The sequence below is a fragment of the Globicephala melas genome, chromosome 3, assembly GCF_963455315.2.
Source record: "Globicephala melas chromosome 3, mGloMel1.2, whole genome shotgun sequence".
Taxonomy (NCBI): Eukaryota; Metazoa; Chordata; class Mammalia; order Artiodactyla; family Delphinidae; genus Globicephala; species Globicephala melas.
Genome location: NC_083316.1, coordinates 131408248 through 131431437, shown reverse-complemented (window position 1 = coordinate 131431437; position 23190 = coordinate 131408248). Strand labels below are relative to the sequence as shown.

At 38.6% G+C, this 23190-nt stretch overlaps 1 protein-coding gene across 1 annotated transcript in view; it reads right to left on the bottom strand.

Annotated features, from left to right (window-relative positions):
* SGCD (sarcoglycan delta) overlaps positions 1-22279 on the bottom strand; it is a 618034-nt gene extending 595755 nt beyond the window's left edge. The window contains exon 1 of the mRNA XM_060295488.1: positions 22162-22279. The gene's annotated coding sequence lies outside the window, so the exon portion shown is untranslated. The remainder of the gene's footprint in view (positions 1-22161) is intronic.
* Between the last annotated feature and the right edge of the window lie 911 nt (positions 22280-23190).

The following is a 23190-nucleotide window of genomic DNA, read 5'->3' as shown; positions in this document are numbered from 1 at the left end:
TATGTACATATATACATATATATTCATATATACATACATAACATATATACATATATATATTCCTATATATATGTGTGTGTGTGTATATATATATATTCCTATATATATATGTGTGTGATTCCTATATATATATATGTGTGATTCCTATTCCTATATATATATATGTGTGATTCCTATATATATATATATATATATATATATATACACACACACATAAATATATATGTTCTTTTTCTGATTCTTTTCCCTTATAGGCTATTACAAAATATTGACTGTAGTTCCCTGTGCTTCTTTTAAATGTTTTCCCCAAAAGAACACAAGTACAGAGGAAAAAATAAAATAGTAAGTTGAAACACAATAGTTGCATTTCTTCATTCTCCCCATCTGGGCTTCCAGAAGCCATCCATCATATTTAATGGCCTCTGGTGGTAGTCTCACTAACTCTCCTTTTGAGGCTCATATCACCCTCTCATAATTTACCTTTTCAGGATATTATCTGTTAACTCTATGAAATATAAGGATTTCACTTACTCTTCCCTCTCCCAACTTTATTTTATTCTTCTATGGTTACATTCATAACTTTAAGTAATATACCTAAACTTTGTCTTGTTTCATTAACTTCTGGGGGGGGGAAATTCTCATCTTTCCATTTTGTTAAAGATATTCATGCAGCTACCTTTCCTTCAGCTTTTGACTCTGTACCTACCATTGTCTGTCAATGTTGCCGTTACTTTCATTGTCAAGGTTTATATCATCTGTTTAACTTGCTTGTGTGTTTGCTTTATAGGCTGATTCTGAAGTTGGTAAAAAGAGATTATTATGACTATATAAGTGGTTCATTGGACAGCCAGGTAGTATACTATTATGGCATTTATTTCTCTTTGGATTTCATGTTATAACCCTTAACCAACAAAAGTCAAAGGGATTCGTTGTTGTTGTTATGCTTTTGATTTGGACCATGATTTCCTCCTTACATTGTTTTTGTTGCTGTTCTTGTTGAGTTTGTGGTTTGAATTGTCTGTCTCTTCTCTTCTTAAGATGACACACATGCTTTCTTCACATCCCATCACTTAGCTCACTGGCAAAACTCTGTCTCTCGGTAGTAATCATTTTTTTTTTTCTTGAAGGTATCTTCTTAGAGTTTCTGGACTTCTCCAATTTTGACCAAAAACTTGCTAGACATGCACAACTGTCATATTCAAATTTTTGGAGGGGCTCTTCATTGGCTTCATGATTTCATGGTACCTTTAAAAATTCTTTCCAGAATTTCATTCTTAATTTGCAGGAATATATTCAGAAAGGGTGTATAAAAGGTCTAGATATCTTGATGGTTTAAAATGCCTTTATCTTGTTCTCAGTTACAGTTTGGCTTAGAACTGAATTCAAGGCTCAAAATAGTTTTTCCTGAGAAAATTACAAGAAACTGCTCCATTATCTTCTTGAGGCTAGTGTTGCTGATGAAAAGTTTGATACCAGTTTTAGAATAATTTCTTTTTGTAGAGGTTTTCTTTTCTCCCCATTCCAGAGGTTTTTAAGGAACTTTTATTCTTAGAATTTTCAAAATTGAGGCTGATACATCAGGAACATTTTTTTACTTCCCATTTATGCCACTTGGATTAAAATGTGTAAATTCAACCAATGGTCTCTCTAGAATAGTATTTTAAACTTTGTTTGACAATCAAATACCGACAACTCCTCAAATTTACCTGTCATCTCTGCATATGCTTTTATATTTTTCTTTCATTGTTTTAAAAAACATCTTTATTGGACTATAATTGCTTTACAATGGTGTGTTAGTTTCTGCTTTATAACAAATTGAATCAGCTATACACATACACATATCTCCCCCATATCTCCTCTCATTGCATATCCCTCCCACCCTCCCTATCCCACCCCTCTAGGTGGTCACAAAGCACCAAGCTGATCTCCCTGTGCTATGCGGCTATCTATCTATCCCACTAGCTATCTGTTTTACATTTCGTAATACATGTAAGTCCATGACACTCTCTCACTTTGTCCCAGATTGCCCTTCCCCTCCCCATGTCCTCAAGTCCATTCTCTACGTCTGCGTCTTTATTCCTGTCCTGCCCCTAGGTACTTCAGAATGTTTTTTTTCAGATTCCATATATACATGTTAGCATACAGTATTTGTTTTTCTATTTCTGACTTACTTCACCCTGTATGACAGACTCTAGGTCCATCCACCTCACAACGAATAACTCAATTTTGTTTCTTTTTATGGCTGAGTAATATTCCATTGTATATATGTGCCACATCTTCTTTATCCATTCATCTGTTGATGGACACTTAGGTTGCTGCCATGTCCTGGCTACTGTAAATAGAGCTGCAAAGAACATTGTGGTACATGACTCTGTTTGAATTATGGTTTTCTCAGGGTATATGCCCAGTAGTGGGAATGCTGGGTTATATGGTAGTTCTATTTATAGTTTTTTAAAGACCCTCCATACTGTTCTCCACAGTGGCTATATCTATTTACATTCCCACCAGCACTGCAAGAGGGTTCCCTTTTCTCCACACCCTCTCCAGCATTTGTTGTTTGTAGATTTTTTGATCATGGCCATTCTGACTGGTGTGAGGTAATACCTCTCTGTAGTTTTGATTTGCAATTCTCTAATGATTATATGTTTGTTAGCAATCTGTGTATCTTCCTTGGAGAAATGTCTATTTAGATGTCCTGCCCATTTTTGGATTGGGTTGTTTGTTTTTTTGATATTGAGCTGCATGAGCTGCTTGTAAATTTTAGAGATAAATCCTTTGTCAGTTGCTTCATTTACAAATATTTTCTCCCATTCTGAGGGTTGTCTTTTTGTCTTGTTTATGATTTCCTTTGCTGTACAAAAGCTTTTAAATTTCATTAGGTCCCATTTGTTTATTTTTTTTTTATTTCTATTTCTCTAGGAGGTGGTCCAAAAAGGATCTTGCTGTGAAGAAATGTTCTGCCTATATTTTCCTCTAAGAGTTTTATAGTGTCTGGCCTTACATTTAGGTCTTTAATACATTTTGCATTTATTTTTGTGTATGGTGTTAGGGTTTATTTTTGTGTATGGTGTTAGGGAGTGTTCTAAGACCATTCTTTTACGTGTAGCTGTCCAGTTTTCCCAGCACCACTTATTGAAGAGGCTGTCTTTTCTCCATTGTATATCCTTGCCTCTTTTGTCATAGATTAGTTGACCATAGGTCTGTAGGTTTATCTCTGGGCTTTCTATCCTGTTCCATTGATCTAAACTTCTGTTTTTGTGCCAATACCATATTGCCTTGATTACTGTAGCTTTGTAGTATAATCTAACCTCTGGGAGCTTGATTCCTCCAGCTCCATTTTTCTTTCTCAAGATTGTTTTGGCTATTCGGGGTCTTCCGTGTTTCCATACAAATTGTGAAATTTTTTGTTCTAGTTCTGTGAAAAATGCCAGTGGTAGTTTGATAGGGATTGTATGGAATCTGTAGATTGCTTTGGGTAGTAGAGTCATTTTCACAATGTTCTTCCAATCCAAGAACATGGTATATCTCTCCATCTGTTTGAATCATCTTTAATTTCTTTCATCAGTGTCTTATAGTTTTCTGCATACAGGTCTTTTGACTCCTTAGGTAGGTTTATTCCTACATATTTTATTCTTTTTGTTGCAGTGGTAAATGGGAGTGTTTCCTTGATATCTCTTTCAGATTTTTCACCATTAGTGTATAGGAATGCAAGAGACTTCTGTGCCTTAATTTTGTATCCTGCTACTTTCCCATATTCATTGATTAGCTCTAGTAGTTTTCTGGTAGCATCTTTAGGATTCTCTATGTATAATATCATGTCATCTGCAAACAGTGACAACTTTACTTCTTCTTTTCTGATTTAGATTCCCTTTACTTCTTTTCTTCTCTGATTGCTGTGGCTAAAACTTCCCCAACTCTGTTGAATAGTGAGAGTGGGCAACCTTGTCTTGTTCCTGATCTTGCAGGAAATGGTTTCAGTTTTTCACCACTGAGAACGATGTTACATGTGGGTTTGTCATATATGGCCTTTATTATGTTGAGATAATTTCCCTCTATGCCTACTTTGTGTAGGGTTTTTAGCATAAAAGGATGAATTGTGTCAAAAGCTTTCTGCATCTATTGGTATGGTCATATGGATTCTCTCCTTCAATTTGTTGATATGGTATATCACATTGATTGATTTGCATATATTGAAGAATCCTTGCATTCCTGGGATAAACCCCACTAGATCACGGTGTGCTTTCTTTTCTTTTTTGTTTTTTTTATCCTTTTAATATGCTGTTGGATTCTGTGTGCTAATATTTTATTGAGGATGTTTGCATCTATGTTCATCAGTGATATTGGCCTGTAGTTTTCTTTCTTTGTGACATCCTGGTCTGGCTTTGGTATCAGGGTGATGGTGGCCTTGTAGAATGAGTTTGGGAGTGTTCCTCCCCCTGCTATATTTTGGAAGAGTTTGAGAAGGATAGGTGTTAGCTCTTCTCTAAATGTTTGATAGAATTCGCCTGTGAAGCCATCTGTTCCTGGGCTTTTATTTGTTGGAAGATTTTTAATCACAGTCCCAATTTCAGTGCTTGTGATTTGTCTGTTTATATTTTCTATTTCTTCCTGGTTCAGTCTTGGAAGGTTGTGGTTTTCTAAGAATTTGTGCATTTCTTCCAGGGTGTCCATTTTGTTCGCATATAGTTGCTTGTAGTAATCTCTCATGATCCCTTGTATTTCTTCAGTGTCAGTTTTTACTTCTCCTTTTTCATTTCCAATTCTATTGATTTGAGTCTTCTCCTGTTTTTTCTTGATGAGTTTGGCTAATGGTTTAAAACTTTGTTTATCTTCTCAAAGAACCAGCTTTTAGTGTTACTGATCTTTGCTATTGTTTCCTTCATTTCTTTTTCATTTATTTCTGATCTGATCTTTATGATTTCTTTCCTTCTGGTAAGTTCAGGGTTTTCACGTTCTCCCTTCTCTAACTGCTTTAGCTGTAAGGTTAGGTTGTTTATTTGAGATGTTTCTTTTGTTGAGATAAGGTAAGGTTTGTTGAGGTAAGATTGTATTGCTATAAACTTCCCTCTTAGAACTGATTTTGCTGCAACCCATAGGTTTTGGGTCGTCATGTTTCCATTGTCATTTGTTTCTAGGTATCTTTTTTTTTTTTTTTTTTTTTTTGCAGTATGCAGGCCTCTCACTGTGTGGCCTCTCCCGTTGCGGAGCACAGGCTCGAGATGCGCAGGCTCAGTGGCCATGGCTCACGGGCCCAGCCGCTCCATGGTACATGGGATCTTCTGGGTGGGACCTCGGCACGAACCCGTGTCCCCTGCATCGGCAGGCGGACTCTCAACCACTGCGCCACCAGGGAAGCCCTGGGTTTGTTTTTGTAGGTCTTTTCCTTCTCTTGTGTTTCCTACCTAGAGAAGTTCCTTTAGCATTTGTTGTAGAGCTGGCTTGGTGGTGCTAAATTTTCTTAACTTTTACTTATCTGTAAAGGTTTTAATTTCTCCGTCGAATCTGAATGAGATCCTTGCTGGGTAGAGTAATTTTGGTTGTAGGTTTTTGCCCTTCATCACTTTAAACATGTCCTGCCACTCCCTCTGGCTTGCAGAGTTTCAAAGCTGAAAGATCAGCTGTTAACCTTATGGGGATTCCCTTGTATGTTATTTGTTGTTTTCCCCTTGCTGTTTTTAATATTTTTCTTTGTATTTAATTTTGATAGTTTGATTAATATGTGTCTTGGCATGTTTCTCCTTGGATTTATTCTGTATGGGACTCGCTGCACTTCCTGTACTTGATTAACTATTTCCTTTCCCATATTAGGGAAGTATTCAACTATAATCACTTCAAATATTTTCTCAGTCCTTTTCTTTTTCTCTTCTTCTTCTGGGACCCCTATAATTCGAATAATGGTGCATTTAATGTTATCCCAGGGGCCTCTGAAACTGTCCTCAATTCTTTTCATTCTTTTTTCTTTATTCTGCTGTGCCGTAGTTATTTCCACTATTTTATTTTCCAGGTCACTTATCCATTCTTCTGCCTCTGTTATTCTGCTATTGATTCCCTCCAGAGAATTTTTAATTTCATTTACTGTGTTGTTCATCACTGTTTGTTTGCTCTTTAGTTCTTCTAGGTCCTTGTTAAACGTTTCTTGTATTTTCTCTATTCTATTTCCAAGATTTTGGATCATCTTTACTATCATTATTCTGAATTCTTTTTCAGGTAGACTGCCTATTTCTTCTTCATTTGTTTGGTCTTCTGGGTTTTTACCTTGCTCCTTCATCTGCTGTGTGTTTCTCTGTCTTCTCATTTTGCTTAACTTACTGTGTTTGGCGTATCCTTTTCGCAGGCCGCAGGTTCTTAGTTCCCATTTTTTTTGGTGTCTGCCCCCAGTGGCTAAGGTTGGTTCAGTGGGTTGTGTAGGCTTCCTGGTGGAGGGGACTAGTGCCTGTGTTCTGGTGGATGAGGCTCAATCTCGTCTTTCTGGTGGGCAGGACTGAGTCCGGTGGTGTGTTTGGGGGTGTCTGTGAACTGATTATGATTTTAGGCAGCCTCTCTGCTAATGGGTGGGGTTGTGTTCCTGTCTTGCTAGTTGTTTGGCATAGCGTGTCCAGCACTGTAGCTTGCTGGTCATTGAGCAGAGCTGGGTCTTAGCGTTAAGATGGAGATCTCTGGCAGAGCTTTTGCCAGTGGACATTACATGGAGCCAGGAGTTCTCTGGTGGACCAGTGTCCTAAACTTGGCTCTCCCATCTCAGAGGCACAGGCCTGACACCCAGCCTGAGCACCAAGACCCTGTCAGCCACATGGCTCAGCAGAAAAGTGAGAAAAAAAAGAAAGAAAGAAAAAATAAAATACAGTTATTAAAATAAAAAAGAAAAAATAATTATTAAAAATAAAAAAATTAAAAAGTAATAAAAGAAATGGACAGACAGAACCCTATGTCAAATGGTAAAAGCAAAGCTACAAGACAAAATCACACAAAAAAGCATATACATTCACACTCATAAAAGGAGAAAGAGGAAAAATATATATATATTGTTGTTCCCAACTTTCATTGCCTCAGTTTTGGATGATTCGTTGTCTGTTCAGGTATTCCACAGATGCAGGGTACATCAAGTTGATTGTGGAGATTTAATCCGCTGCTCCTGAGTCTGCTGGGAGAGATTTCCCTTTCTCTTCTTTGTTCGTACAGCTCCTGGATTTGGCCCTGTGTCTGCATGCAGGTTGCGTGAGGGCGTCTGTTTTTCACTCAGACAGGACGGGGTTAAAGGAGCGGCTGATTGGGGGCTGTGGCTCACTCAGGCCGGGGGGAGCGAGGGGTACGGAATGCCGGGCGAGCCTGCAGAAGCAGAGGCCAGCATGATGTTGCAACAGCCTGAGGTGCTCCATGTGTTCTCCCGGGGAAGCTGTCCCTGGATCATGGGTCCCTGGCAGTGGTGGGCTGCACAGGCTCCCGGGAGGGGAGGTGTGGATAGTGACCTGTGCTTCCACACAGGCTTTTTGGTGGCTGCAGTTGCAGCCTTAGCATCTCATGACCATCTCTGGGGCCTGTGCTTATAGCCACAGCTCGCGCCTGTCTCTGGAGCTCGTTTAGGTGGTGCTCTGAATCCCTTCTCCTCCACTCCGAAACAATGCTCTCTTGCCTCTTGGGCAGTTCCAGAGCTTTTCCTGGACTCCCTCCTGGCTAGCTATGGTGCACTAGCCCCCTTCAGGCTGTGTTCACGCAGCCAACCCCAGTCATCTCCCTGGGTCTGACCTCCGAAGCCTGAGCCTCAGCTCTCAGCCCCGCCCGCCCCAGCGGGTGAGCAGACAAGCCTCTCGGGCTGGTGAGTGCTGGTCAGCACTGATCCTCTGTGCGGGAATCTCTCTGCTTTGCCCTCTGCACCCTTATTGCTGCGCTCTCCTCCGTGGCTCAGAAGCGTCCCTTCACCATCCCCTATCTCCCCCAGTGAAGGGGCTTCCTAGTGTGTGGAGACTTTTCCTTCTTCACAGCTCTCTCTCAGTGGTGCAGGTCCCGTCCCTATTCTTTTGTCTCTGTTTTTTCTTTTTTCTTTTGCCCTACCCAGGTACGTTGGAAGTTTCTTGCCTTTCGGGAAGTCTGAGGTGTTCTGCCAACATTCAGTAGGTGTTCTGTAGGAGGTGTTCCACATGTAGGTGTAATTCTGATGTATCTGTGGGGAGGAAGGTGATCTCCACGTCTTACTCTTCTGCCATCTTGAAGTTCTCCCTCTGGCTATCCTTTTAATGGGATCAAGGATTCCTGAAGTGATCTACTATATCTGACTCTTTATTTCTACTAAATTTCTCTTTTCTGTGGCCTAAGAGATTTATACTTTATTTTTCAAACCTTTCATTAATAAAAAATACTTATTTTACAAGAGATACTTCTTATTCTCTAAGAGCTCCATTCCCTAGAAACAGAAATATAATCCATTTGTTGTGGTCACTAATTTTCTGACATCATTCTTCGATCACATGACATTTCTGGAGTGATGTGTTGGGAAGATTCTAGGACTCTTGAGCTGGGATTGACTACTGATGTCTGCCAAGGGCACAGGAAAGGTGGAAGGTAGCACATGTGCTAGATGTGTGCTAACCCTGCCTAGTCAGAGTGTTGAGGACTTAATAAAGTCTGGAAAGCACAGTGCTGCAGAGGGGAAAAAAAGATAATAACAATAGATATTGTAGCCAGGAGGAAAATAAGGATAGAAGACCTCTAAAATAGATTATATAGAAAGAAACATAAGGACAAGCAAACAGAAACCAAAACCAAAATAAAAAACAGCCACCCAAAATAAAAGAATTTTAAAATCCAAAAAGCATCAATAAACCAAGAGAAAATGACTTATTTCTAAATTAAATCCATTCTGCAATATATTTAAGCATATTTTCCCCTTTCCAATGTCTGTTGGGTACCTGCTATGTTCCAGGCAGAGCTGGGAAATAGAAGATACATTCATTAAAAAAAAAAAAAATAGAAATGTCTGTCTTAAAGAGCTTGCTTTCTACTGAGGACAGTGACTTATACAAACAATTATAATAACCTCTCTTCATAGTAAGAGTTACAGTGCAGGTTTGAAAAAAAAAAAAAGCAATGAAGTCAAAAGGGAAGAATTAACATATGGCTCAATGGAGTCTCAGAAGGCTTTCAGTGAACTGGATCTTAAAAGATGAGGAATTTTTCAAAAAATTTGTTGGGGTGGGGCACGCATAGGGATGGCAAAAGGACCAGCAGGAGCAAAGTAGTGGTGATTTAAAAGAACATGGAATGTTTTTGGACAAAGGGAGAGGGTCACTGTAGCTTGTGGAAAGGCTGGGGTTGGGGAGAGGGAAGGGAAATAGTGAAGGAGATGATGTAAAAAGTCAGAATGGAATGGGAAGGGAATGGGAAAGTGTGGACAGTTCTCAGGCAATGGGGTGGTAGTTTTCAAACTCCCATTTGATCCTCACAACAAATATATGGGATGGGCATACATCAACTCTGTAATTCTGGCTGAATCTGAGGAAAATGCTGGTATGAACATCTAAAAGTGTCATGAAAAAGAAATAGCAGCGTGCGGATGGGTTTAGCAGCAAAGCAAAGGGGAAACAATAAGCAAGTTGAAGAGAAAACCTTTCTGAGGAGACCACTTCTAGATGTGAATTGTAGTGTTCAGATTTTTAACTGATGTTAGATTTTCCTAGTTATGAAACTAACATACGTCAAATTGCAGGGAAATTTCAAATGGCCATTTTGTCATCATTATTGATGGTGGTAATGCAGGGGGGAGGGAGGGAGGATGTTTGAACCTGGCAAATAAGACCTAAAGCTATACAAGACTGGAACACAGGAACAACTCAAATTTTGTTCGTTTCAAAGGCCTTGGGTAAAATTCAACCCAACTAAACAAACAGACCTGAAAACAATACTCAAGGGGAGAAACACAAATCTTCTCTCCAGTAACTGTCAAAAGGAGACTATTCCTAAAATGGTAGCTGTTTGAATTAGAAAACTAAGGGCAAAAAGGGTGCTGCCACCTTCAGAAGCATTAAAAGCATCAAAGAACATTAAAGCAGGTTTCTTTTAGTAAGTAGGTATGCTTTACCGCAGGGTAAAAAATAATGTGAATAGAGCTGGGCTCATTACAGGCATTTTAAGAGCCCAACCCAAAGAAAGTTTCTTACCCTACCCGTCTGGTTTTAAGAAAATTACTTGACCTCTCTGTTCCTCAGTTTCCCAATCTGTATAATGAGATAGTCTCTCAAGAGCTATTACTGAAGGTAGAAAGAAAACAAAAAAGACCTCTAGAATATACAGAGGGAACAATTAGATAATATCCCAAATGAGGCATTCTGAATGGTACTCTGAAATCTCACGGTGTAGAGTAAGTGCTACAATTCATCAAGAAGTCTTACATAGAATTTTTATAATTTCTTTAGCTCAATCTCCTTGGACCTTCATATTCCATGTCTGAATTGATCCTTACAGGTAACTGTCAAACGTGTCCAGAGAATGTTGCTGTATTAACATTAATTACAAGCTTATTTGAAATTAAATGCAACAATACTTGCTGAAATCTAGGCTTATTTGACCCAAATTCCCATCTCACACACCAGGAAACTGAAATCCAAGAGTGGACAGGTGTCATGCAGATAATAAGTAGCAACCCTGGCACAGCCCCTAGCTCATGACAGTTTCTCACCATACATTAGGTGAATAAAGAAACAAACCAAGCCAGCTGTGGAAAGTGACACTTTGGATTCCACAGCAAGAGTCTTCTCTTTTCACACAGCGGTTCTGCTGATGCTTTAATGTTTGACACTAAGATATTTATTATCTGAGACGAAATGTCAATGCATGATGAGTTTCAGGGTAAATTCAGTGAGAGCTGAGAAAGACCTTAAGAGAAGAGCCATCCTAAGACTTGATAAGTCAGCCACTGTCCTGCTGATGTACTGGGAGACACAAAAAATACAAGCATCATTTCCACATCCAAATGAAACAGACGAGTGCAGAAATGACCCATGCAAATACTAACACTTGCATAAAACCCGCATGAGGAAAAAGAGAGCTGTATGTATAACTGAATCACTTTGCTGTACACCTGAAACTAATGTAACATTGTAAATCAACTATCCTTCAATTTAAAAACAAAAACAGCATAAGAATTTACTGATAAGACTCCAAAGGAGGAAACAGACATACCACACACATGCCCCTACACACCCCAACAATATCAAAAGGGTTCTGACCCTCACTACCCATTACTACTACACTTAGTGGTAACAATCAGAAACAGTGACAAAAATTAGCCTCAAAAGCAGCTTTTAATTTCCCTTTCATAACCTTTTTGGAGGTGTTCAGAGATTTTTCTACCTTACATAGCAGGTTGGTAGTAGACTAACTTGCACTTCACAGGAAAAGCACTGTTAGCGTGCACATATGTGTACCATCCCTGATTTTTAAATTTTACTACATAAACTGAGACTTTAAAAAACACAACTAGGGCTTCCCTGGTGGCGCAGTGGTTGAGAATCCGCCTGCCGATGCAGGGGACACGGGTTCCTATCCCGGTCCAGGAAGACCCCACATGCCGTGGAGCGGCTGGGCCCGTGAGCCATGGCCACTGAGCCTGTGCTCCACAACGGGAGAGGCCACAACAGTGAGAGGCCCGCATACCGCAAAAAAAAAAAAAAAAAAAACCAACAACAATTAAATAAAAGCTTATGCCCAAGTCTCATGAAAACTGTTACGACAGTACTGCAAAGTATAGAGGCGCATAAAGGAATTCAGCTCTTCACCATTACCCAGACAATTAACCTTGCTGATATCGGTTAAACATGCTAAATAGTTTCAGGCTGGCTTTCAATCACTCTGGACAGATAAAATGTAACATCTACATTAAATGACAGTTTTTTCTCAATACAATTTCCTGCATATTAATTAAATGATTTTTTTTTTGGAAACAGGGTCAACTTCTTTGACAGTTTCCAAATTCTTACAATGAAACTGATACGGTTTTTAAGAAATGACAGCATTTTGCTTTCAGCTAAAGTTAAGTGAAGGCATAGATATACACAGTGACTCAGAGGCCACATAGGTGGAATATAATGCTATTCTCTTGCTTAGGAATGTCATCGCTCATAAAATCTCGCTCTTATAATCTCTGCTCCAAAATGGCAGCTTAACATTCACACAGGAATTGTAGGGAACCAGCATATGCTAGCACTTTACAAGCATAATTTCACTTAATCCTCACTTTATATCTAATAGGCATGAGAATCATTCCCATCGCACAAAGGAAGAAACTGAGGCTGGAAGCAGTTCAATGACTTGCCAGAAAGTGGAGAAGCCTACACTTGAACCCAGGCAATCTCTTTCTAGTGCTTTTTACTAGATGATATCACCTCTGCCGGTCATCACACAGTGTTTTCTAAACTGCATGCTTTACAGTTCTCATACTACTATTTATTTTATATTCTATAATCAAGAAGGATCACATTGAGAAAACAGACCTGTGTCCGAATGCTTTAAAGCAATGATCCCTGAAGGCAGTAGTAATATTTGCTACTAACTTTTTATCCACACCCCACCACCAAAGTTACTGGGAAAATACCTAATTCATCCATTTAATAACCTCTGTCCCTCACTGCCCATCCTGGAAGCCTCTTCCCGGGGACTGTTGCCTCACAGTTGATCTTGAATTAAAATGGAACCAAGGGAACTTATGACAAAAGTGTAACATGAGGGTTAAGATATGTGAAATGGACCTACTCTGTAATTCAGCTTCTGTGACCAAGCAGTACGATTCGGAGCCAGTTACCTTACTTTTATCACTATCAGTTCCATACCTGTAAATTAGGTAAATTAGTATTATTATTCTAATACCAACCCCAGAGTTGTTCAAGGATTAAATGAGCCCACATACATAAAGAATAGTACTTTTAAACAAGGTCCTACTGTACAGCACAGGAAACTGTATTCAATATCCTGTGACAGACCACAATGGAAGAGAATATGAAAAAGAATGTATATATATATATATATATATGTATAACTGAATCACTTAGCTTTACAGTAGAAATGAACACATTGTAAATCAACTCTACTTCCATAAAATAAATTTTAAAATAAGAATAGTACTTTTGACAACGTACTCAATAAATGGAAGTTTAAAAATTCTTTCTTTCATGCACTTTTACATACATAATTTACATATAGTGAAGTGCTTAGTGAAGGTGCCATTCAATCAGTCCTTACGAATTAAGGCACAGAACATTTGCGTTACCCCAGAAATTTCCCTCATGTACCTTTCCCGGGTAATCTACCATCAGAAGCAAGTACTGATCTGATTTCTATCATCATCCATTAGTTCTCTTACATAATGTCATATAAATTAAAACATAAAATAAGTATTTTTGTGGTGTTTGGCTCCTTTCGCTCATACTGTTTCTGAGATTTACCCATGTTCATACGTTTATCTAACAACAGAACAGATTTCTATGTTTATCTTACTATAGTTTTTTGTGCTTGTTATCATTGGTGGATTTCTTTAATGGTTTGGTTGCTCTCTTCTTTTTATTTAATTATTATAACTTTCGAATTTTTTTATTTTAATACTTTTTTTAAAACTTATTATTATTATTAGTTTTCTTTTTTTCTCCCTTTTCTTCTGAGCCGTGTGGCTGACAGGGTCTTGGTGCTCTGGCCGGGTGTCAGGCCTGTGCCTCTGAGGTGGGAGAGCTTAGTTCAGGATACGGGACCACCAGAGACCTCCTGGCCCCACGTAACATTGATCAGCGAGAGATCTCCCAGAGATCTCCATCCTAACACTAAGACCCAGCTACACCCAACAGCCAGCAAACTCCAGTGAGGGATGCCCCATGCCAAACAACCAGCAAGACAGGAACACAACCCCATCCATTAGCAGAGAGGCTGCCTAAAATCATAATGAGTTCACAGACACGCCAAAACACACCACTGGACGTGGCCCTGCCCAGCAGAAAGACAAGATCCAGCCCCACCCACCAGAACATACGCACCACTTCCCTCCACCAGGAAGCCTACTCAACCCACTGAACCAACCTTACACACTGGGGGCAGACATCAAAAACAACGGGAATTATGAACATGCAGCCTGTGAGAAGGAGACCCCAAACACAGTAAGTTAAACAAAATGAGAAGATAGAGAAATATGCAGCAGATGAAGAAACAAGGTAAAAAGCCAGAAGATCAAACAAATGAAGAGGAAATAGGCAGTCTACCTGAAAAAGAATTCAGAATAATGACAGTAAAGATGATCCAAAATCTTGGAAACAGAATGGAGAAAACACAAGAAAAGTTTAACAAAGACCTAGAAGAACTAAAGAGCAAAGAATGAAGAACAACACACTAAATGAAATTAAAAATTCTCTAGAAGGGATCAATAGCAGAATAACTGAGGCAGAAGAACGGATAAGTGATCTGGAAGATAAAATAGTGGAAATAACTACCACAGAGCACAATAAAGAAAACAGAATGAAAAGAATTGAGGACAGTCTCAGAAACCTCTAGGAAAACACTAAACGCAACAACATTTGAATTATAGGGCCCCAGAATAAGAAGAGAAAATGAAAGGGTCTGAGAAAATGTTTGAAGATATTATAGTTGGAAACTTCCCTAACATGGAAAGAAAATAATCAAGTCCAGGAGGGGCAGAGAGTCCTATACAGGATAAGTCCAAGGAGAAGCACACCAAGACACATATTAATCCAACTATCGAAAATTAAATACAAGGAAAAAATATTAAAAGCAGCAAAGGAAAAGCAACAAATAATATACAAGGGAATCCCCATAAGGTTAACAGCTGATCTTTCACCAGAAAGTCTGCAAGCCAGAAGGGTGTGGCAGAACATACTTAAAGTGATGAAAGGGAAAAAACTGCAAACAAGATTACCCAGCAAGGATCTCTTTCAGATTCCATGGAGAAATTAAAACCTTTACAGATAAGTAAAAGTTAAGAAAATTTAGCACCACCAAGCCGGCTTTACAACAAATGCTAAAGGAACTTCTCTAAGCAGGAAACACAAGAGAAGGAAAAGACCTACAAAAACAAACCAAAAACAATTAAGAAAATGGTAATAGGAACATACATATTGATAACTACCTTAAATGTAAATGGATTAAATGCTCCAACCAAAAGACACAGACTGGCTGAATGGATACAAAAACAAGACCCGTATATATGCTATCTACAAGAGACCCACTTTAGACCTAGGGACACAAACAGACTGAAAGTGAGGGGATGGAAAAAGATATTCCATGCAAATGGAAAGCTGGAGTAGCAATGCTCATATGAGACAAAACAGACTTTAAAATAAAGACTATGACAAGAGACAAAGAAGGACACTACATAATGATCAAGGGATCAATCCAAGTAGAAGATATAACAATTGTAAATATTTATTCACCCAACATAAGAGCACCTCAATACATAAGGCCAATGCTAACAGCCATAAAAGGGGAAATCGACAGTAACACAACTATAGTAGGGGACTTTAACACCCTACTTTCACCAACGGACAGATCATCCAAAATGAAAATAAATAAGGAAACACAAGCTTTAAATGACAAATTAAACAAGACAGACTTAACTGCTGTTTATAGGGCATTCCATCCAAAAACAACAGAATATACTTTCTTCTCAAGTGCTCATGGCACATTCTACTGGATAAGCCATATCTTGGGTCACGAATCAAGCCTTGGTAAATTTAAGAAAATTAACATTGTATCAAGTATCTTTTCTGACTCCAATGCTATAGAACTAGATATCATTTACAGGAAAAAAAAACTGTAAAAAATACAAACACATGAAGGCTAAACAATATGCTACTAAATAACCCAGAGGTCACTTAAGAAATCAAAGAGGAAATTTAAAAATACCTAGAAACAAATGACAATGAAAACACGACAATCCAAAACCTATGGGATACAGCAAAAGCAGTTCTAAAAGGGAAGTTTATAGCAATACAGTCCTACCTCAAGAAACTAGAAATACCTCAAATAAACAACCTAACCTTACACCTAAAGCAATTAGAGAAGGAAGAACCAAAAAAACCCAAAGTTAGCAGTAGCTAAGAAATCATAAATATCAGATAAGAAATTAATGAAAAGAAATGAAGGAAACAATAGCAAAGATCAATACAACTAAAAGCTGGTTCTTTGAGAAAATAAACAAAACTGATAAACCATTAGCCAGACTCATCAAGAAAAAAAGGGAGAAGACTCAAATGAACAGAATTAGAAATGAAAAAGGAGACGTAACAACTGACACTGCAGAAATACAAAGGATGACGAGAGATTACTACAAGCAACTCTATGCCAATAAAATGGACAACCTGGAAGAAATGGACAAATTCTTAGAAAAACACAACCTTACAAGACTGAACCAGGAAGAAATAGAAAATATAAACAGACCAATCACAAGCACTGAAATTAAAACTGTGATTAAATATCTTCCAACAAACAAAAGCCCAGACCAAATGGCCTCACAGGAGAATTCTATCAAATATTTAGAAAAGAGCTAACACCCATCGTTCTCACACTCTTCCAAAATACAGCAGAGGAAGGAACACTCCCAAAGTCATTCTATGCGGCCAACATCACCCTGATGCTGAAACCAGACAAAGATGGCACAAAAAAAAGAAAACTACAGGCCAATATCACTGATGAACATAGATGCAAACATCCTCAACAAAATGTTAGCAAACAGAATCCAACAGCACATTAAAAGGATCATACACCAGGATCAAGTAGGGTTTATCCTGGGAATGCAAGGATTGATTTTCAATATATGCAAATCAATCAATGTGATACACCATGTTAACAAATTGAAGAATAAATACCATATGATCATCTCAATAGATGCAGAAAAAGCGTTTGACAAAATTCAACACCCGTTTATGATAAAAACCCTCCAGAGAGTAGGCACAAGGGAACTTACCTCAACATAGTAAAGGCCATATATGACAAACCCACAGCCAAAATCATTCTCAGTGTTGAAAAACTGAAACCATTTCCTATAAGATCAGGAACAAGACAAGGTTGTCCACTCTCACCAGTATCACTCAACATAGTTTGGGAATTTTTAGCCACAGCAATCAGAGAACAAAAAGAAATAAAAGGAATCCAAATCAGAAAAGAAGAAGTAAAACTGTCACTGTTTGCAGATGACATGATACTATACATAGAGAATCCTAAACATGCTACCAGAAAACTACTAGAGCTAATCAATGAATTTTGTAAAGTAGCAGGATACAGAACTAATGCACAGAAATCTGTGTTCCTATACACTAATGATGAAAAATCTGAAAGAGAAATTAAGGAAACACTCCCATTTACCACTGCAACAAAAAGAATAAAATACCTAGGAATAAATCTACCTAAGGAGGCAAAAGACCTGTATGCAGAACACTGTAAGACAGTGATGAAAGAAATTAAAGATGATAGAAACAGATGGACATATATACCATGTTCTTGGATTGGAAGAGTCAACATTGTGAAAATGACTATAGTACCCAAAGCAATCTACAGATTCCATGCAATCCCTATCAAACTACCAATGGCATTTTTCACGGAACTAGAACAAAAAAATTCACAATTTCTATGGAAACACAGATACAAATTGCCAAAGCAATCTTGAGAAAGAAAAACGGAGCTGAAGGAATCAGCCTCCCTGACCTCAGACTATATTACAAAGCTACAGTAATGAAGACAGTATGGTACTGACACAAAAACAGAAATATAGATCAATGGAACAGGATAGAAAGCCCAGAGATAAACCCATGCACATATGGTCACCTTATCTTTGATAAAGGAGGCAAGAATATACAGTGGAGAAAAGACAGCCTCTTCAATAAGTGGTACTGGGAAAACTGGACAGCTACGTGTATAAAAGTGAAATTAGAGCACTTCCTAACACCATTCACAAAAATAAACTCAAAATGGATTAAAGATCTAAATGTAAGGCCAGACACTATAAAACTCTTAGAGGAAAACATAGGGAGAACACTCTTTGACATAAATCACAGCAAGATCCTTTTTGACCCACCTCCCAGAGAAATGGAAATAAAAATAAACAAATGGGACCTAATGAAACTTAAAAGCTTTTGCACAGCAAAGGAAACCATACACAAGATGAAAAGAGAACCCTCAGAATGGGAGAAAATATTTGCCAACAAAGCCACTGACAAAGGATTAATCTCCAAAATTTACAAGCAGCTCATGCAGCTCAATATCAAAAAAGCAAACAACCCAATCCAAAAATGGGCAGAAAACCTAAATAGACATTTCTCCAAAGAAGATATACAGATTGCCAACAAACACATTAATGGATGCTCAACATTACTAATCATTAGAGAAATGCAAATCAAAACTACAATGAGGTATCACCTCACTCCAGTCAGAATGGCCATCATCAAAAAATCTAGAAACAATAAATGCTGGAGAGGGTGTGGAGAAAAGAGAACTCTCTTCCACTGTTGATGGAAATGTAAATTGATACAGCCACTATGGAGAACAGTATAGAGGTTCCTTAAAAAACTAAAAATAGAACTACCATACGACCCGGCAATCCCACTACTGGGCATATACCCTGAGAAAACCATAATTCAAACAGAGTCATGTACCACAATGTTCACTGCAGTTCTATTTACAATAGCCAGGACATGGAAGCAAACTAAGTGTCCACTGACAGATGAATGGATAAAGAAGATGTGGCACATATATACAATGGAATATTACTCAGCCATAAAAAGAAACGAAATTGAGTTATTTATAGGGAGATGGATGGACCTAGAGTCTGTCATAAAGAGTGAAGTAAGTCAGAAAGAGAAATACAAATACAGTATTCTAACACATATATATGGGATCTAAGAAAGAAAAAAAAATGGTTCTGAAGAACCTAGGGGCAGGACAGGAACAAAGACACAGACATAGAGAATGGACTTGAGGACACGAGGAGGGGGAAGGGTAAGCTGAGACGAAGTGAGAAAGTGGCATGGACATATAAACACTACCAAATGTAAAATAGATAGCTAGTGGGAAGCAGCCGCATGGCCCAGGGAGATCAGCTTGGTGCTTCGTGACCTCCTAGAGGGGTGGGATAGGGAGGGTGGGAGGGAGACGCAAGTGGGAGGGGATATGGGGATATATGTATACATATAGCTGATTCACTTTGTTATACAGCAGAAACTAACACAACATTGTAAAGCGTTTATACTCCAATAAAGATGCTAAAAAATTAAAAATAAATAAAAATAAAATAACTTCAGTAACTTTACTTCTGGTATTTGAGAAGTTTTTCCCCCCTTTCAATGCCATATATATTCACAAATACATGTGTATGTGGTTATACGGACATATAAACACCCACACTTAGATATATTAATCATTAATATTCTTAACGTTTCCTAGTTTCTGGACAGGAGTTATTTTTAAAATCTCCCTACTTTTTCAGCGATCAGGGAACAGGCCTAGCAGTGATCTTCAAATTTCAACAACGCATCTAAATTACCTGGAGAGCCTGTTTAAAAACAGATTCCTGAACCTCACTCTCTAAGAGGTTCTGATTTAATAAGTGGGATGAAGGGCCTGAAAATCTGCATGTCTAACAAGCTTATGTGATGTTGAAGCTGCTGGCTTATAGACCACACTCCGAACATCATTGGCTTAGGAAAATTAAATGGTTTTTCTAATATTCAGGCAGAAGTCTTATTGGCCTTTCTAAAGTCTGAGCCCATAACCACTAATTTATACTGTCTTCACTTGAAAAGACATCTGAAAAATCTGTTCAGTGCACAGGAGCACGGCAGCCAGGAAGTATCATGGTCAACTGATGAACCAACACTGCCTCACTTCCTTCTTCCTTACTGGAATTTGGGTGCTGGTCTGTGATCTGGGGCATGTACACACTATAGCTGAATCCAGACGTGTGATGAACACACACTGCAAAGTAGAATTTCTTCTCCCCTTATACTCTGTCAACAATCAGATAGTTTTATTTTCCCCTTTAGGGTTGATTGGCCTCTAAACCAGGAACATTTTTATGACCAAGTCCTTTAAAACTTTCTCCGCTGAATTTATATTTTAAGTACCCAGCATCTACGTGAATATTCCTGACAGAACACAGGCATTCTCAATTAAAGATCAACACTCTCAAAGCAAAGAACTCAGTCATCAAAATCCCAATCCAAACCCCTCAACTGCTGTAGGTTTTTAGGGCAAGCAGAGAAGAGCTTTTGTAGCTTTCCTCTCCAACAGATCAAGGACGTGTAGGCAGAGAAAGGCACTGCAGCGATACATCTATTATGTAGAATGTTTACACTTGGCGCAAGGACTCAAAAAAGGTACACTGTAGGTATTTTTGTTTCTGATTGTTAAATTACCTATTTGGCCTTTGAAAGCATGTCAATGGAAAATCAATCCATAAATAGTATTTATACCTAAGCTGCTTTAAAGATGCCCTTTGATTCCAAGAGTGAAAAATAATTGACCTCCTTTACAAAAAATAAAAATAAAAATTCCCTGATTAAAAGGCAGAGAAGAGTTTGTTTGAAATGCCACCCTCACATTTTCACCTGTCTGTCAGCACTCTGTCAGAGGTACTAGGAGCAACGTGAACATGCAACGCATGGGCACTGGAGGCTTTTCCATAAACCACACAGAAAGTATGTGTGCTTCATCCTCATAGGAAGGCCTGTTCATGATCAACTAGAAGTATATACCACACTTATTCCAGCAGTGAGTAATTCAGAGATACGATAAAAGCAAGCCTGTGACTATAACTCATTTGACTTTCATCAGCTCTGGACCACCACCTTGTACACATGATGACATATAGGAGGTCTATGGTGCCACAAGAAGGGACCCAGGGCAACACCTTAGCTACCTTGCTCTCCCAGTTGCCAAAAGCCTTTGGATTACGAGTGGGTTTTTTCTGTTTGTTTGTTCGTTTTGTTTTTTAAGGAAATTAAAATGACAGCAAATGAGCTGTCAGCTGAATTGTCAGAGACATTCTCCATTTTCTCTTGGACATGCCCTGTGGTCCTAGGCTATTCAACCATATTTCTCCAGTGCTTTTAACCAGCAACATACACAATCCCACTATTCTACACAATAGGTGAGCACAGACTTAAATTCTAGTAAGTCTGGTAAAGAGTCTGGCTCCTAACCCTTCCTTGCTACACAACCTTAGAAAACCTTTCTACTTATCTCTCTTCTGGTTTTCCAGAACAGAAGTATCTATTTCAGATGGTTGTTATCAGTTGTACTTGTGACTTCTTTTTTCAAACCTTATAGCACAATGCCTGACTCACAATAACCATGAGTGGTAGTTTCTGGAGGATTCTCTGTCTCCTCCCTCCATCTGTCCCTCTCTCCCCACCACCCTCCACATATATAGATCATATATACACATCATATATATATGATCTACATATCATATATATATGACCTACGTAACATATATATGATGTGTATATACATGTATACACACACATATACACCACTCAACAAATTGTGTGTGTGTGTGTATATATATACACACAAATAATACATATGCATGTAAGTATGTGTGTACATATATACACTACACACATACAGAATGATTATCACTGTAACCAGAAAACAAATGGGACCTCTTGACTCAACTTAGAAGAGTCTAATCCCAGCCTAGGTATGTATCCAAAAGATATATAAAGACAACCCCCCCAAAAACCTTAAGATATAATACAAGGTTTTGCCAAAAGTTTCCTGTGGATGTAGAAAATGGAAATATACAGTGTATTACACGCACCACTTCTTTACTTATCTCTCGACCTGGAGTCTTATCACATAGGCACAACCTCAATTTCTCTTTTCTTTCTATCAGAGACACCTGCACAAATGTCTCCTCATCCTTAGACTGACTCTCCTCTGGTCACCTCTATGACTGAGGTGGCATACTGAGGTGTCTCTATTACTGCGACAGTGCAGCCCTCAGTTTCTTCCATTGTATTTTTATCCATCTCACCACATCCAACAAGCTGGTAACAAAAGAGCAGATCTTTGCTTAAAAGGAGAAAGGGAAAACGGAAAGAGAAAAAGAAAAGAGTAGATGAGGAGAACAGAAGGCAAAATGTATTTGCCTTCCAAAAAGATAAAGTCACAAGTCCATACCTTAGCAGTCCTAATCTTCTCGAGTCTTGAACACAAAGTTCAGAGCAACATTGGGGTTCAGATAATCTGCTCAGGCCACCACCAAAGGGATGGTTTTCTTCACCTCCACGTGAGTTACAGGATAGCCTTCTCTAAGCCCCTGAGGACGGAGGTTTCTTCCAGATCTACAAAATCACAAGTGAAAGAAGATATTCAAAACAATAACAACAACAAACATACAACAGTGATATTAGATTCCAGATCATTTGCTTTGAGGAAATTAAACAAAAGACACATTGTATTCTGACTGACATAAAATGCATAGTACTGGAATGGATTCAGTCTTGATCATACAGAATCATACAAGATCAGAAAAGGTCATAGTATATCAAGGCTGGAAGTTTTCTGAAGACAAGACTAGCCAAATTTCCTCATTTAACATATAGGGAAGCTAACGATCAGAGAGGAAACGTCATTTTCCAGTGGTGATTCATTACCTGTGGCATATTTCAACCAGTGAAGTAAGCAAATCTTAGTAAACACAAGCAAGTTACTTAACCCTGTGGTCGATATGAAAATGAGACAAGGGGAAAATACATCACTTCTTCATCTTGAAATCCTTGGCTTCTGAGATACCGAACTTGCCTGTTATTAAGAGGGCCAGTCCCTGTTGGCTATGTCTGTTAGCTAGATCTGCTCAGTCTCCCAATTTGCAACAGAAGAGCATCCTGTGACTCAACCCTGGGCCTCCTGTCGAAGCACACTCGGCCACCAGGGGGCATCTTCCAGTTCTGTGGCTTAAGGTACTGTTATACATTCACAACTGTGAAATGTGTCTCCAGGCCCAGATACTTCCTTGAACTCCAGATTCCCCTATCGACGGACTGTCCAAAAACTCTACTTAGAATAGATATGTCAGATATCGTATGCCCAAACTGAAGTCATAATTCTGTCACCCTTCTGAAGACAAGAAAGGTCCACACTCTTCTCAGTCAGTGGCAATATCATTCACCCGTTTGTCAGCCCCAAACCCTTCCAGTCAACCTTGAC